This window comes from Chlorocebus sabaeus, chromosome 21, assembly GCF_047675955.1.
Source record: "Chlorocebus sabaeus isolate Y175 chromosome 21, mChlSab1.0.hap1, whole genome shotgun sequence".
Taxonomy (NCBI): Eukaryota; Metazoa; Chordata; class Mammalia; order Primates; family Cercopithecidae; genus Chlorocebus; species Chlorocebus sabaeus.
In genome coordinates this window covers 35,973,196-35,988,329 of record NC_132924.1, presented here as the reverse complement: position 1 = coordinate 35,988,329, position 15,134 = coordinate 35,973,196, and the positions used below count along the sequence as shown (strand labels likewise).

The following is a 15,134-nucleotide window of genomic DNA, read 5'->3' as shown; positions in this document are numbered from 1 at the left end:
AGGTTTTGAATTTTCCCATTATGGACATTTAATCATAATTATCAAAGAAGAATTATCAAGGTGAAGATACTATAGATATAATATATGTATATTTTTAAGGTAAGGTTTAGTTTTTAGTTTAATAGCCTAAAACTTTAGCACACTCAACCCTCTCACATAAGTCCCCATAAATGAGACACGAGTTTCACACAATCCCAAAGTAAGTGGAAAACAAACTTTTTCTTTTTATTTTTCTCCTTTTTTTTTTTTGTTTTTTTGTTTTTTTTTTTTTTTTTTTTTTTTGCTAGAAAGGACATTAGTAGGACATTTACTGAAGTTCAAACAAGGTCTATAAATTAGATAATAATACTATTACTATAGCAATGTTGATTTCTTGGATTTGATAACTGTACTGTGGTTGTGTAAATGAATTTAGGAAATGTGTACTGATGTATTTAGGGGTAAAGGGGTAGAATGTGTATAGTGTATCCCGAAGCCATTCAGAAAAGAAATACACACACACACACACACACACACACATACACACACACAGAATGAGAAAGCAAACATGGAAGCTGAAGAAAAATGTACAGGAACTCTTGGCACTATTTTTGAAATTTTTATATGGATTTGAAATTATTTCAAAATAAAAAGGTTTTTTTAAGGTTTCCCATTAGGGCTCCAGAGTGACCGTTGCTTATTTAAAATAACAGCCTAATAGAATATATTCGTAAGTTCCTTTGTTTGCTTCCCCACATTAATCTGAAAGTAATTTTATGTAGGTCTTTTTTCTAGGTAGGTCCTACTTTAGATATCATTTAAACCCTTAATCTTGAAGAAAAACAGAGTAGGGGAGCCAGAGACAAGACTGGCAAGACACGAGTTGCTACCAGTTTAAAGAATGCCCAAAGAAGGATTCCAGAAGCAGAAGACCTGGATTCTCCAGGGATGAAGAGTTCCAGACTCTGAGATACTGACCTCTGTGGTCCTCAGTTTTGTCATCTTTAAAATGAGGGGCACAGAGGCAAGTCCGTGGTGAGGACTGATGTGGCATGTTCTGTATTGTAGAATATAGCATTCGTGGTGTCTGGTTGCAGCTTTGCCACCTCCCCCCAGCTCAGGTTTACTTGTCTGGAGCAATGGTCTCGTGCCCCATGGCATGGGGTAGGAGCCATGTTTTCTGAGTGCCTGAAAGCCCACTGGAAAAGGCTCTGCTTGGGCAGCTGGAGGGCCCTTCTTCATCCCCTTAAGACAAGGCTTGCCCCTCTATACCTTTCTTTGGTAATGGAAACATCGCAACAACACTCCTTTCTGCTGCTCAAATCCCATTTACATTGAAGGCCTGCTGACATTCATTAGCCCAAACCTGCTTTTCAGAGATTTCCACTCACTTTGAGCTAAACATGTGGGCCCCAGTCCTAAGCTGAAATGAAGATTTCGCTTTCTTCTTTCTCTTTCAACCAGAAACAGCATGCTGCTGCCATTGGAAATTGATGCATCTGAGTACAAAGTGTCTGTTCCCTGCACCTTTCAAACAAAACCATGACCCAGGCTCAACACCAGCATGCATGAGCACGCACACGCTCACACACACACACATTCTGAGCCCATAAAAGCCAACCACACTGCTAAATATCTAAAGCCCACCACTCAGCAAACACCGTCTCCTTCCTGGAACTTTCAGGGATGCGGACGACACCCTGTCCCGGAGCATGTGTGCAGCTTGAACCGGCGATAAATTGAGGCGCTAATCCTGATGTACGACAGCACCTGCAGTAACAGAGAAGAACGTCTCAGCAGACGACACATATATAAATCACATTTATTTTCATAGCACATTTAAATAACGTTTTGGCCCTGGGGATTTTCCACCAAGTAATGAAGCATCACCCAATGAGAGTCTGCAACCTTGCTCCATTCTGCAGTGCCCCCTCACAGCAGAGGAATAAAACCTGTGATTTATATGGATGTCAGGGGGTGGCGTAGGGGGCTTCCTTTCCTTTGCACAAGACATTGCTGTGCATCCGGATTAAAGATGAGATTTATCTGCAAAATAAACAAAGAACAGTCCCCCGACCCCTTTTCTCCCTTAATCACATCAGATGAGACATCAAACACACACGGAGGCATGCACCCGCTCAGCAGCACGCACGCACCCTCCACACGCACGCACACACAACACGGGCAGCCTTGTTATGAGATAGGAGGGACAACAATTTTGATAAAAGATGATCACCTGTGCCCTGACAAAGGTTTTTTTTTTTATCAGCAGTTCCTTGCAGGAGGTGCCCAGCTCCCAGGTCTCAGCCATCTTCCTATTGGGGTCTTCAGTCTATGTTAGTGTGGACGCCAGCCTTGGGTGCCCAAGGTCCACCACACACATGATGGAGAGAAATCAAATCTCATCCACACATTGCAAGGTGGGAGTGCAATTCCAATTCACCTGCCATTTTCTGTCTTGGTTGTTTGGAGGGGAAAGATGACCTCATTCTAGTGAGATTTTCCCTTGGATGGTCATGGGCGGGTGTATGTCCCAGCTCCCTTAGGATGAACTGCAAATTGTGCTGTTGAAACCATCATGAGTTCTTGCCGAACCTTTCATTTCTTTTTCTTTTTTTTTCTTTTTCTTCCTTTCTCTTTTTCTTCCTTTCTTTTTCCCCTCCCTCCCTGTACCTCCCTTCTTCCCCCACCACTCTCTCCCTCCTTTTTTTTTTCCTTCCCACCATCTCGTTTTCTTCCTTCTTAGTAGTCATTTATTCTCTAGAGCTCACCAGGACTCCACACATGTCCTAACTCGAAACCACTGTCTACCTCGCTCAGTGTGGGCTGCTTCTGACAGAGAAATATGTAACCTACAACTCAGTGGAGCATCGCCTTGTTAAAACACAATTCATCATCCACGGGGCAAGATATCTACAGTTCAATCTGTGATTGTCAAAATATTTCAACTCCATCCAGGAAACACTCAAACAAGAAAAATAACTCACATTGTTGTGGTGTTTTACAGTTAGCAAAGTCTAGCCCATCCTGTATATTATCACAGTGGGTCTTCACGCAAACCTGTGCCATGGTAGTGGGGAGACCGTGGCATGCTTTTAGATGCAGCCCTCGCATTTGGAGAAATCACTGCTGCTTTAAGGACCAAAGGTACAGCACTTTACTTTTTTTGCCTCAGGTTCATGTGTTTCAGGATCACCAGCAAAACTGAAAGCAAAATATCTCATGCTTTCCTATGGAAAATTATTCCTTGGCTAGAGGAGAGTGCGGAATGGATGGCAGGTGGCAGAGTTGAAGGCAGGAATACTAGACAGCCAGTTTCACCTGAATCAGCCTGGAGTCAAGGTCAGGCTCTCTGGATAACACCTGGATGTTTCTAAATAAGCGTTATTTCCTAGAAAAACAGTCTCATATTCACTGATGTACATTCCATCTTCAAGCCAAAGGGTGAAATTTTCATTTGCTCAAATATGACTTTTGTGGAATGGAGAGAGACTCTAGTGCTACTTGTACAACGTTTCCAGTGCCTTGGGTTAAAATAAGTACATTTTCATATTTTGGTCCCGGTCACAAGCATAAAGAAATGCCAGCCCAGATTTCCCCTTATACTTTGCAAGTTTCGTGTCAAAGGAAATCCCAAGCAATCACATATGTCTGGATGTAAATATATCTTTGCTTCTCCTTTTAATTTCTCAAATTTGTTGAGATGATTGCCCCAAATTAATGGTTTTTTTTAAAGCCATCAGAAAAAGTAGCATTGCTTAGTAAGACTAATTCATGACTATTGAAGAGGGTCAGCCTACCCCTAAAAATAGGGTGACCACCTGCCACAGTTTGCCTGTGGCAGCTCTGGCATATGCTATTGTCCTTGCTTAACTATTAATAGCCTGCCTTTCACTTTCATGATTGTCCCAGTTTGGGTACTGAATTAGATGCTCACCTTACCTAAGAACTGTAGGAAAATCCAGTTGAAATAGGTCTTGTTCTTTTAAGGGCTGAAAACAACCTGAAAATGAAACTACAGAGATGAAAAAAAGAATAAATTTGCAGTCAGTTCCATGGTTTAGCCCTAGAAGACTGGGTGAGATTGTATCTGTTTTGTGCATGTAATTCTAATTTTGAACCAATAATGTGGAATAGTACTAATTTTATTAGAACCACTAGTCTGTGATAAAGCAAATGCACAAAATAATATGTTGAGTCATGAGGCCCAGATACGAATTAACTCAAATGCTCATGTGGGAGGCGAGAGGAAGGCCCATTATTTCCCATCTCATCTCCTGTTGGTGTGGGTGGCAGGCAGGTGGAGGGGAACTGGTCTGTGCTGCTGCGTGTGACTGGTGAACTGCAAGTACATGGGGCTGCCCTGCTAAACAGAACCCGGACATTGTGAAGACCAGGCCCCGGGGATGGGCGAGCGATGGACACAGCACTCTCTGCCAGGACCATGTGTAGCACACACAGAGGGCCTTACCTTCCTCCCCTTCACACGGAGGAGCCTTGGCTTTAGGGGAAGGAATGGTGGTGTTTCCCAATTATTGGGGTTTGGTCTTTCTTGGGCAAACAGGGTGGTGCCTTTTCACTCCTGGTACCATCGCATGCCCTGTTTAGGGGATTTTTGTTTACCCTTACCGTAAGTATCTCAGTGCAGATGTGGAACCAGCATTCCCCAGTCATCAAGTCAGAGAATCCAGATTGTGCCATCTCAGCCTGGCCAGCTCCACTGTGTCCTCCATGCCTGAGCTCAGGCCCCAGGCACTGTAGGAAGCCTCTTCTGGTAGTTTCCCCGCTTTGTCTTTACCCTTCACGTTGGGCTCTCCCCACAACAGGCACACAGAGAGCTGAAGGTGAATCCTCATATCCTGCCGGTCACATGCCTGCCATAGCACTTGGCACCTTCCATGGCAGCTGTTTACTCCCCTGTCTCCCCTTGCAGAGCCTTAGCTTCTTGAGGCCAGCAATGATGTTCTTCTCTGGACTTCCACAGCCTAGCCCAGGACTTGGCCCTTGTCTGTGGAATGTATGGGAGGCATGAGAGCCCACTAGAAAACAAAAATAAGTATTAAAATAATAGGTGCAGTATATTTATTAAGCACTTAGTACATATATTTGTATATAAATTTTGCAATCCCATTTTTTAATTTATTTTATTTATTTATTTTTGAGACAGGGTCTCACTCTGTCACCCAGCCTGGAGTGCAGTGTCATCATAACAGCTTACTGCAGCCTTGGCCTCCTAGGCTTCAGCGATCCTCCTAACTCAACTTCCCAAGTAGCTGGGACCACAGGCAAGCACCACCATACCCAGCTAACTTTTAAGTTTTTTGTAGAGATGAGGTCTCACTATGTTGCCCAGGCTGGCATTCGACTCCTGGGTTCAAGCGATCCTCCTGCCTTGGCCTCCCAAAGTGCTGGGATTTCAGGCATGAGCCACCATGACTGGTCAATTCATTTGTTTTAATTGTAGTAAAACACAAATAGCATAAAATGTACCATCTTAAGCATTTTTAAGTGTACAGTTGACTAGTGCTAAGTATATTCCCATCGTTACGCATTCGATCTCTAAAACTTTTTCATCTTGCAAAACTGAATGGCATGGTAGGTTTTAAGTGTTTTGGAAGCATTATCTCATTTAAATCTCATTGTACTAGAGGTAGGGATAATTATTTTTCCCATTTTGAGATAAGAAGTTAAGCAAGGTCATGCAACTAATGATTGGTAGACATGGATTTGAAACTCATACATCTTTATTAAACTCTACCTAGCAGTTGTAAGGTGAGTAAAATTTCCGCAAAAGTGCAGATTTATAGAATTACAGGGTTTTGTTTCATCTGCCCAATTTTTATTTTAAAAGTAGTGTTTAAATTTTTTACTGGAAAATGATATAAAAAAATCCATGCCTCTTTATGAAGTTCATGATAAGAAAAATGAGACAGATTTACTATCAGACAGCTGCTGTCGATGACTCATAAAATTTTAGCAAAGAAAGACACCAGAGAAGATTGAACCCAACCCAGTTATTTTACAGGTGTGGAAACTATGGTTCAGAGTCAGGGTAGAAGTTAAGGAACCATCAAGTTCAGAACACACGACTCTTTCCACTTCCTGATGCAAGCTGGAAGATATTTTGATTTGAACGCTTATGATATTTTTCTTTCTAGTTAATATGTATGCTAATAGCATTTTAAATTAAGTGTGCTTTTGGCTAGGCACAGAGGCTCACACCTTAATCCCAGCACTTTGTGAGGCCAAGGCAGGAGGATCACTTGAGCTGAGAAGTTTGAGACTAGCCTGGGCAACGTGGTGAAACCAAAAAAAAAAAAGGTAAAAATTAGCCAGGCGTCACAATACGTGTTTATAGTCCCATCTACTAGGGAGGCTGAGATAGGAGGATCCCTTGAGCCCAGGAGGTAAAAGTCACTGGTGAGCTGAGATCATGCCACTATATGCCAGCCTGGGTGACACCAGAAGATCCTGTCTCAAAACTAAAATAAAATAACAAATTAAATGTGCTTTAGTCTTATATTCAGGGTCTCTGCTTCCAGTCCCAGCCAGGGGCCTTCCAACCCATCTCTCTGTTTTCCTGTCTCTGTGCCCTAGATCAGCGGTCCCTATGCCTTACCCTCCAGCCCCTTCTTATAACAGATATTCTGTAATGCCTCTTTTTTTCTTCCCAGAAATGAAATTCAGAGATAATCTACCTAAGCACATAATTTCAATGATGACAACACAATCAATACAATGCCCTATCTGTAACAGAAAGGAAAAACAAAAGTAATTTGTGATTAATATATATATATATATATATCTCAACATGTAAATGTTCCAGCTGACTTCCAGAAGGCATACAGCCACAGCCAGCATTTGCTCCCTGTGTGGAACCCCATGGGTGCTGCAGGGGACCCCACAGTGTGGCCCCACAGAGCATGCTGTGCAGGTGACTCAGATACCATGGGGGACATTCATCCCATATGGAAGAAAAACTCTTAATGAAACCCTGAACACAATGAAGTACAATCTTCTCTTGATTTGCACGGTGGAGAATTCAGAGCCAAAAACTAAACATTTATGTATTTATATGAATATAAAATGAAACATATAAACACACACATACACGTGCCTTTTTGTTTAATTATAAAACAGACTCAGGAACTAGGCTTCGATAATTTTAACCAGGTTCTTTCCTTATCAGTGACTGTCTGGTGGGACATCTAACAGATGTGCAGGAGGCAGGACAGCCTTTGGCTGTCAGAGGACAGTGTGGAGAGGAGCACACTGGCATTACTCCAGGCATTATTACTTTGAGGCATTCTGGGATCTCCAGCCAACGCTGGCCTCTGCCCATGGAATATCTTCATTGTCCACTCAATTTTATGATGACCAAAACGTCAGTCCAAATTTCCAAAACACCATAGGGTTGACACCCACACCCCTCTGAGAAGCTCTGCCCGTGCCCTGAGCTCCTTCGGTGCATGGACCTCTTTGTATCTACAGCCCTGACGCAGTCCTCTGCCTGCAGGTGGTAAGCCCTCCACCCACGCTGATGAGTGGGGGAAGGAAGGAACAAACAAGCAACAGGAAGACGTCATACAAAGAATTAAATGACACCAAACTTACTCAGAACACCCTCCAGAGACCAGGATTTTAGTCCCAGCACCCAATAATACTAGGTTGGCATGGGAATGAAGTCAAACTCATTCAGTCTCTCATTGTTTTCATGTTTGTATAAAAATGAATATTTTTATATTTACATATAAAAAGAAATGAATTAATTTACTTCCTAAAAATACATAAACACATACACACACATATTCAAACAGTGCTAAAACCTGAAAACAGCACATAGTATTAACTAATTACAGCTATATACAATTTCTGTCTATACACTGAAAAATTTTAATGTGAATTTAGAGATGCAGAGAAGTTGTTGTTTTTGAGATTTTTAAACCTTTAATGCTGAATACAGGATAATTTTTCTTTACTGCAGAGAATAAAGATGGAAACCACTATATATCTTTCCTGTCCTACAGAACAGCGAACCAGAATCTGCAAGACATTTTTCATCCATAAAGTCAATAATCAATACCACCTAAAAACAGGAGTTGAGTTTGTGCTAAGAGTGTTAAGTAGGTTGTCTTGTTTAGTCCTCAGGACTCTGCAAGCAAAGCACCTCATCCCTATTTCGCAGATGAGCAAATGGAGGCGCACAGAAGTTGGTGATGAATCTGGAACTCTAATCCAGGTCTTTCCGACTCAGAGGCCAGTTCTCTCAACCACAGCTTTGTCCTCCCAGTTGGCTAGAATGAGGACACTAATGCCCCTAATTCAACTGTACGTTACAAAACAAGTTTTCAGTCCCAGAATCACAGTATTATGGGAAATACTTGGGCTCCTTTACCGTTTTTTAGTTTTATCATCACCAAAGCAAGAAGATGTTGGCAGAGCTGTCCCCAGTCATTCTCCTTGTCCTTCATTTGATGGCTATTTTCTAGCACCTTCCATGCACATGACTCATAGTGACAAGGTTCACATGGGCCGTCAGCAGGACACAGTCCCGCCTTTGTGGAGCTAGAAGAAGGAGCAGACATTAATCGTATAATCATATAAAAATATACATAACCAGACGCTATAAGATGGTCTAGAGTTGCCATGAGATTATATGCAGGGGCCTGGCTTGGTCTGGAGCTTTTATGATGTGAATCATTTTCCCTTTAATAAAAGGCAAGTATCATTTACAGGGCACTTGCAATGTGCCAGCCCCTCTGCCAATCACGTCCTATACACCTTCTCCAATCCTGGAAGGTAGTTTCATCATGCCCAGTCCACCGGGGAAAACACTGAAGCTTCAAGAGCTCAGGAAACCTGCCCAAGGTTGGCAGTGGGCAAGCCAGGCTTTCAGGGAGGTCTTGCCAAGAGCCAAAGCTCCAGTCCCTTCTCTGCTCTGCGCTCCTGCCTGCAAGGGTCTTCACAACATTGGTGACTATTATCACAAAGCGAGAAGAATTTGAGACATGTGCTGTCCTTCCACTGAGAATCTGTGGTCAACCTCAGCTGGCTCCCCTCCAACCTATGTTCTCTGGGCTACTGGGCTGCACGTATCCCTCTCTGGTCTAAACCCTGCAGAGCACTCCAGGCTCTTGTTATAAAACCGTTCGGCTCAGTAGAGCATGGTGGGGACCCTCACTAGGTTGACCTCTCCTCCCCTCCATATCCCTGCTCCAAAGAAGCGCTCTGCTGGCCCTTCCTGTGTCTGTGATGCCCCGCCTCTCTTGCCCACCTGGCTGACTCCTATCTTCCAAGGTCATGTCCTCCAGGGAGGCCTACCCTGATTCCTTCAATCTCACAGGCTCCTTCCTGCATGCTGTCTTTCCAGCACGGCCTGCATCCCCTGGACTGCAAATGGCGGGTGTTGCCAACATGTCCTGCTCCTGGGCCTGGAGCTCCTGAGGGTCAGAGATTCCACCCAGGCCAGGCCTAAGCCCAGTCCCTGGTGCTCAAAGCCACCCATTAAATACCTACAAATTGAATTAAATTGACTTTCATCTTCATAGAAGGTGGTGAAAGAAGACCCTTCTTTTTTCATAGCACTTTACCTTGTTGGCTGCAGCATTTAGAGTTAAGCCAGATTCATTAACAAATACTAACAATCTAAAACTCAGTGATTGCCTTTCACCATTTTCACTTGCCTAATATGTTTAATTTGACTAGTTTCCCTTTCCTCAAAATATGAATATCCTTATGGAATAAATTTCAACAACACTTTTTTTAACATAAAAAATACTGTCTTTCGGAATATTTTAATTTTATTCATAATCTGTATTCTATTTCATAGACTAGCTCTGCATGTCTTTTATTTAACTGAATGGGTATCAAGAAAAAAATAAAGAATGGCTCAATTATTACAGGTGATAATTAATTTCTGAAATTAAAAACTGTCGTCTGTCCAATTGATTTGCAAAGAATAGCTTAATAGACAAAAGAAACTGCATAATATGCCTTCTGGAAAAAAAAGTCAATAATTTTTTGGAGGTAAAGGCATCTTTTCAAGATAATGATTGGTTTCAATTTTTAAATCTTATACTAGGTTTAATATAAAATTATTTTGACATTGTGCTGGTAACCCATTTGAAAAAGAGCCTGAAAAAAAGGAGTCCCCGCTTCCTGTGTCCCCCACTTCCCCTCCAAATAAGTCAGGGCCCCAAAGTCCTGGATGCATAAATAAATCAAGATTATGCTAATGACTAGAGCTGGGCGCAATGGCAGGCTTTGACAATTCCAGGCAAAAGACACCAGAGGGCACTACAGGACCATGTTTTGTAATTTCAGACGCCATTTTACCCTTGGATTTGAACAATAATTTCTCAAAAAACTGTTAACCTTCTGAGCTCTGGATGTGGATTTATTTATTGCTTTCAATATCTTATCGCCACTAAGCTTAATTAGCTAGGCTTGGAAGGTTATTTTAAAGGACAATGCTCTAAAAAGGCAGACACTATTCGGCTTTCTCTTTATTTTACCTTCCTATAGAATGTCGGCATGTGGGTGAGCGTGTGTGTGTGTGTGTGTGTGTGTGTGTGTGTGTGTGTGTGTGTGGCGGGGGGAGGGGGGATGGTTAGCAAACATTTATGATTGAAGAAACCATTCAGGAAATCCAAAAACTAAAATGCAGTATTCCACTGCCTCCCAGTCCCCGCAAAAAAAAAAGTGATGTTTCAGGTCAAAAAATTGTTTTCATTGTTATTGCTTGTGTAACTGTCTTCAATCATCTATTAATTCGATCAGCAAATATTTATTGAAGCCTCTAATGTGCCAGTACTCATGTGCCAGGTCCTGGGCACACCATGATGCCTGAGTCACATCTCACCCCGCGGTGTCTCACCCATGATGAAAAGGCAGTTCTCTTTACTCCTGTGAGCCAGATTTAGTCTTAGAGCATCAATATCCATAAGTGAAAAGTGACACTTCAGCTTAGATTATTTCTCTTTTCACTGCTCTTCAGAATTTTTTTTTTTTTTTTTCAGAAGAAAATAGTAAAATCACTGCTTTCTAGATGTGACCATCTCAGCCTGAGCAAGAAGGATCAAAACTCTCTTGTTGGAACTGCCTTCTCAGTGACTGAATTTTTATGAATCAAATAAAATGGTTGCTTGTGGGTTTGGGGAATGCTTTTTTTTCCTTCCAAAGTCCCATATTGATTAGAATGAATTACACTGAAATTTCACAAGTGACAGAAGAAAGTTCCACCACTCTTGGTGTCTAACGGAGCTGTTAAGCAGTGCTACCATCCAGGGTTGGGGAAATGGGACACAGGAAACCTGTTTCCTCCTCCCCCAACAATACTCCCAGCCCCATTGGTTTGTACAAACAAGTATGTGAGACCACGTGCTAACACAGACAAGTTACATTCCTTACCTCAAGTAATACCCACAAGATAGCCCCATTTCCCAGCTGAGCAAACTGAGGCTAAAGGTTAATTATTTGCCCAAGGTCACACAGCCACTACCCAAACCCAAGTCTGTCCACCTCCAAAGATTATGTGCCTTCTGCTACCCAGTATAAATAACCCAAAAGAACTCAAATACTGTTTCTTTTGAAGATAGATGGGGCAGACACTGATGTGTGCTTGCCCTGAGCCATGCCATCTTCTTCCTGTGCACACAGCTGGAGTACATTTCCCAGTTCGCCTTGGGGGAAGGTTGGCCCTGTGAGTGGCGTCTAGCTAGTGGAATGTGAGTGGCAGTGAGGCCTGCCCACCTCCTGCACAGTCCTTCATTTTCCCTCTCTACCTGTCACAGCCAGATGTAGAGTACTCAGCAGCAAACATTAAGGCCCCTAGGGACGGTGGGGCCACAGAATGAAAGGTGCCTGGGTCACTGAATTACTGCATGGAAGCTGCCCAAGAAACACTGACTTTCAGTGGTTCCAGGAGCAAGAGATAACATGTTTTGTGTTAAGCCACTGTGACACGGGGTTGCTTGTTAAACAGTTAGCTTTTGATACATAATACACAAGGAAAGATAATGGCTTCTCTGAAGGTGTCCATTTGCTCACCAGGGGACGTGCCTAGTTCTGTGGTAGTGAATTTGTTCACAATTTTCCTGGGCATCAGGAAAGAAGACATTGAGTTAGGTGATCTCTAAGGTCTTTCCCCGACCTGAGAAAAGCCTGTGGTTCTGTGGTGCCCCTCTCTCACCCGCGGGAGCCCATCTCCCACCACTCATATCTACAGGTGCCAGCTAAGTTACCTGGACCAGGAGGGACTTAGCCCAAACTCTTACCCATCTAGGAGTCTTCCCTCCCACATAACACCTTCCTTCCACTCTGCTGGGCAGCTATACACAGATATGCCCCTCAGCAGTGGCAGCAATATGTAACATGCCCCCGGCAGGAGGACGAGGGGGAGGGCTTCACATGGCTCGGCACCACCTGTCACAACCTTCTCTGCTCCCTGTGTAGCCTGTGTGGGAAGATGAGCACCTTCCTCCAAGAAAAGGGCTGAGTATAGACCGAGACCTTGAAAACTGCTAGGTATCCGAAGAGTGAATATGAGGAATCCTGCTCTTTGAAAGCACTGCTTCTTCGAGTGATGTCACTAACATCTATGAAATACCATACTTAATCTCTTGTAAGTCTACCTCCAGTGACTCACGGGATCTCCTTTTCTGTCACTGAATGTGATATGCTCAAAATGAAGATAATGTTAATGTAGGGAAAAGCAGAACTGAGAGTTTTAATGACACAGACTCCTGGCCAGATCAGGAAAGGAGGGTGTCGTTCGCGGCATTTGTGATTCCGGCTGGGTCTCCCGTGCGGAAGTGAAACTCGCCCCCTGCTGGCCCGCCGCGGCGCTTTCAGAGGGAAGGGAAGCCAGGACGCCTGCGGGGATGGCTGCCCAGCTGCGAGTCACACACGAGCATCGCCCATGCCCGGTGCCCCCGCACTGCCCATGATAGGGACCTACTGAATTGGATACTAGTGGTGTTTCTAGAAAAATCAGGGAGGATTGAGACCTGGGTTTTCGAGTGACAAATTGGGGACGCAGATGAAAAATGCAGGAGTCAGTTGCATATGGTGGCAGTCTTTGACTGCCTGGAGAGAAAGAGAGAGAGAGAGACAGAGAGAGAGAGAGCGCGCGCTCACTATCAATATGATTAACTATTACAGTGCACAGTGTTTGGGGCTATCCATTCCTTCCCCTCCTTCTTCTATCACAGATTCCTCCCTCTCTGATTTCAGAAGGAGGAGTTAGGGAGGGTCGGTGAGTGCCTGATCTAGGCCACTCAGCATCCCCCTTCCTCCACCAGAGTCCTTGGCCAACTAAAAACCATTCCTGGGAATCTTCTGTGGAACCCTGCCCCTCTACCCTCCAGCCTGCCAAGCCCTTTTTCTGTCCCCTGCAAACTAACCACCAAAGCTATTGATGGTTCCCACAATATGTATTGTTTGAATCCACTAGCACCTGACACAACCCAAATTGTGAATTACCATAATTACCAAGGGTAAAACCCAAGGTTAATGATGAAACAAATTAATGCACAGTTTAAAAATATGAAAGTGTTCTATGACTACTACAAAATGAAATAAGGTTAATTAAAGTAATTTTCAAAATATTAACAGAACCATAGTTCCAGCAAGTATAAGAACATTATCAGCACATTTGCATCATTAAAGGATTTAAACAATTTATAGAGCCATAGATAGAACACTTACATTTGTGAAGGTCAAAAAAAGGATAAACTATTTAGCTTTATTTTTGTAAGCCTGTTTTGTTTTCTAGATACTGTGGCATTATTACATCTAAGAGTCAAACTGCTCTAAGTATTATTTGTAGATTTCTATTTATGAAAGAGGTTATCTTGCTTATAGGAAAAATAACGGATTAAGCTTAACCATTCACAAATGGACAGTTATTTGTAGGTACTTAAACATGAAGATCTATCAGAGCATGGTAATTTGTCATTTTTAGTGCTTATTTGACTGTCTATAAGAGCAAAATTGAGTACAAAATGGCGATGTTTCTGTAGTGCCACTGCTAGTTTGATTGATAATGAGAAGATACAACCACCATTTTTAATTTTTAAAATGCAAGATTATTCTGGAGTAAATTAACCTAATCACACATCGCAAGTAAATTAATGTCAGTTCCTTACTTAATTGCAAAAATAATATTAACCTAAAGAATCTAAATCCACTTCTGACACATATTCAATTTTTATAATGTTACATAGATAGTTTTTCTGGATTATATGTAATGGTTTCCAGCATTAGCTTCTCTGCTAATTGGAAACGTTGGGAATGGGAGCATACATATTCCAGTGGTGTTGAAGAAGGTTGCTTCCAGAATTGATCTAGCTATATTACAATTCGGACACCATAAAAGAACCATTGGGTATTTTTCGTGGCAAGCCTGCTATAAACTCACCCAATGAGAACTTCTCAGGGCTTTCATTCTCCTGGCGTAAGTGGGTTTTTTCCAAAGCAGACCAACAGCTCTCACTTGGAGAACTCAAGTTTTCCAGCTCTCATTTCCCCAGTCTGCCCCAAGCGAGTCAAACAGTGTCAGTACTGTCTCCAGCAGCACCTTGAGGGCTGGTGCCTGTGTTTTCCCGAAATGAGGGTAGATGTGGTTCCTGCAGACTGGAGGAGAGTCCCTGAACTCACAAAATGTCTCCTCGGCCTTAATGCTTTCCAAGTTGGGAGATTTATGTTGCAACCTTGAGAAGGGCAGAGTAAATACAGAGCCTGCCAGATTTGTTTTCCTGTTGATGAATTCCCCAAATTCAGACTGGAAGCCCTCCAAGAACTGAAATATCTTCAAAAGGCAAAGTGTTAACCCTGAATCCTTCGGCTGCTTTTGCCACGTCTTTCTTTCCCACCCAGAAAGCTCCAAAATATCTCTGAGGTTGTGTTTGCTGTATGTGAAGCTCTCCGATGACTCTTCCTTTTTATCACGCAAAACAAGCCAGGGCCAAAGACCACGGAGGAAGAAACCAGCTGACCACATGGTGCAGGGATCTTGCAAGAGCTTCTCCTAGTTAGGCTTCCTAGAGCCTCACTCCTGCAGATTCAGTATAGCTTTCTTTAGTCATGAAAGTGATTCCACTACCTAGTCAAACTTTGCTAGCTTGAAATATTTGCCACATGCTCTATTGCAATTG

At 42.9% G+C, this 15,134-nt stretch overlaps 1 long non-coding RNA gene across 2 annotated transcripts; it reads right to left on the bottom strand.

Moving 5' to 3' along the window:
* Positions 1 to 268: 268 nt before the first annotated feature.
* LOC103226348 (uncharacterized) lies at positions 269 to 14,733 on the bottom strand. Of its 2 annotated transcripts, XR_012090332.1 has the most exons (5): positions 14,399 to 14,733; positions 8,375 to 8,544; positions 4,609 to 5,018; positions 3,922 to 3,994; positions 269 to 1,749 (listed from the first exon to the last, which is right to left on the bottom strand). It is a non-coding gene; the product is annotated as an uncharacterized lncRNA (long non-coding RNA). The 2 variants fall into 2 exon arrangements; XR_012090331.1 differs by lacking the exon at positions 269 to 1,749 and having other exon boundaries at positions 2,219 to 3,994; positions 14,399 to 14,730.
* Between the last annotated feature and the right edge of the window lie 401 nt (positions 14,734 to 15,134).